Source organism: Meles meles, unplaced genomic scaffold (genome assembly GCF_922984935.1).
Source record: "Meles meles unplaced genomic scaffold, mMelMel3.1 paternal haplotype, whole genome shotgun sequence".
NCBI classification, from domain to species: Eukaryota; Metazoa; Chordata; class Mammalia; order Carnivora; family Mustelidae; genus Meles; species Meles meles.
Window position 1 is genome coordinate 11086 of NW_025721454.1, and position 2647 is coordinate 13732.

Consider the following 2647-nt stretch of genomic DNA (forward strand, 5'->3'; position numbering starts at 1 on the left):
TGTATTATTTATTTCCTTCTGCTGGTTTGGGTTTTGTTTGTTGTTCATTTTCTGAGAAATGAATGAATACATTTCTGAGAAATGTAGAAGGTTAGGTTGTTTATATGAGATTTGTTTTGCTTCTTAGGGTAGGTCTATATTACTATATACTTCACCCCTAGGACCACTTTTGTTGCATCTCAAAGGGTTTGGTTGTTTGCATTTTAATTTTTGCTTGTTTTCATATACTTTTCAATTTCTTCTTTGATATATTTGTTGACTCATTTATTGTTTATTAGCATGATATTTAACCTCCATGTACTTGTGGTCCTTCCAGATTTCTTCTTGTGTTTGATTTCTGGTTTCATTGCATTATGGTGGGGAAAAAAAAAAAACAACACGGTATGATTTCTATATATCTGAATTTGTTGAAGATGGCTTGTGACCCAGTATGTCATCTATTCTGGAGAATGCTCCATGTCCACCTGAAAAGAATGTGTATTATGCCTTTTCAGGATGGAATATTCACAGTATACCTCTTAAGTTCATTTGGTCCAATGTATCATTCAATGTCATTGTCCCCTTGTTGATTTTCTGTTTGGGTAATGTGTCCACCTAGATAAGTCAGGTGTTGAATTCCCCTACTACTATTGTACTATAAAGGGTTAGTTCCTTTATGTTTGTTATTAACTGCTTTTGTCTTGGGGGTGCTCCCATGTTGAGTGCATAAATATTTACAATTGTTCTATAAATTCTTGTTGAACTCTCTCCTTTATTATTACTTAGTGTCCTTTTTTGTCCCTGTTTAGAGTTTTTGTTTTAAAGTGTGCTTTGTCCAATGCAAGTATTGTTGCTCCAGCTATGTTTTGATGTTCTTTGCACAAATGTTTATCTACCCTGTCGCTTGCAATCTTCAGGCATCTGTGGGAGGCCGCAATAAGGCTTGGGATGAGGACCACACCAGGCCCTGACTTGCATCTCCTTTAAAGTCCAAATAGCCTAACAAAAGGCTTAGGATGAAATAACTGAGTAGCACTGAGAAAGGGTCTGTGCTATGTGTTGTGCGCTCACCTACATGACTTCCCACATGTAGTTAGCTTTAAACACAATTCAGACGGGGTTATAAATCCTTAACTGGTCCTTGACGTCCCAGTACAAGCTTGTAAATTACTCTCGGGTTTGTTGTTACTTCTTGAATCAATATTGAAACAATGTTTTAGCTCCAGCCTTTTGGCGTCATGAAGTCTGTGTGTAGTCATTTACGAGATTGATTAGGGGAACTGATTACGGGAACCTGTGGTTGTTTAGCTAGACACAGATGCATTGCTTCTCTTATTGTAGAACTACTATATATATATGGCCATAATGCCTCTAATAAACTCAGCACTGTTGGACATCCTCCTCAGTGCTCCTCCTGCCCCCATCTCTTTGTTTCTTTGTCTCTCTCTCACCATCCTCTTACCCTCTTGTTCCTGTTCGTGTTGTCACGCCGGCCGCGACAGGCGTCCTTAAGTCTAAAATAAGTCTCTTCTGGGCAGCATATTTTAGAGTCTTACTTTTGTATCTCACTGTCACCATATGTCTTTTGATTGGAGCAGTTTGTCCATTCACATTCAAAGTAACTATGGGTAGGTATTTATTGTTGTCATTTAAAACTATGGAGCTCTTCATAAATTTTGGTGTCATCCTTGTGTAGGGGTATGCTAATCTTCTCTGTATTTTCTAATTTTAGTGTGTGTGCTGCCAAAGCAATCACCATTTTGTTTCTTAAATGACTCATTTCTTCCCTTCCTTAGTATATTGCATTTTAACATATACTGTATTTCTCTATATATTACATATGGGATATAAAAATAGTGGTTTTATGTATATTTGCATACATGTTGTATATTGTTCTATTTTGTACTTTCTTTTGGGGTTTGCATTAGAGTCTGCAATATACATTGACAATTCATATGACTCTACTTTCAAATAATGTATTCACTTCACAGGTCTTACAAATTCTTTATGAAAAATTTCCCAATTCCTCCCTCTCATCTCTAGTACCAGTATTCTCCTTCATTTAACTTATACACTAGCTTACATAATCATATATACTATCACTATTATTATTTTGGCCAAACTGTTATCTGTTATACAGTTTTGAAAAATGAGTTATTTTACCCTCACTTATCCACTTCATATTATCTTCTAATACTCTTACTTTGTGTGTAACTGTTTCAGACATATATCATTTTTCATATTAAAAAAAAACTTCTTTTTTAAAAAATCATCCAAGGTAGATCTACTGAGAACTACTTTCAATTTTTAAGAAAATATTTCCCCTTTACTTTTGAAGAATTTCACATGGCACAAAATTCTAGTTTGGTGGGACTTCTTTATTCTTGCATGGTTGCTGAGAAGATGAATGTAATTCTTATATTACTCCTCTATCGTTAATTCTGCCCTCTGGCTTCTTCAATAATTTTTATCTTTAAATTTTTGCAGTTAAATATAATGGGCCTAGAATTAGGCTCAGGGCACTTTGGGACTTTTGGTCTTGTGTCTGGCATTAATGGGGGGGGGGTGCACAAGTTACATCGTAATTATTTCAAATATTGCTTGTGATCCTTTTCCCCAACCTGACCCTTTATCTGGTATTCCCTTTATACCTAAGTTATACCTTATC

At 35.5% G+C, this 2647-nt stretch overlaps 1 non-coding gene across 1 annotated transcript; it reads right to left on the bottom strand.

Moving 5' to 3' along the window:
• Positions 1-1630: 1630 nt before the first annotated feature.
• LOC123936399 lies at positions 1631-1735 on the bottom strand. Its single transcript, XR_006817267.1, has one exon. It is a non-coding gene; the product is annotated as a U6 spliceosomal RNA (small nuclear RNA).
• Positions 1736-2647: the final 912 nt, after the last annotated feature.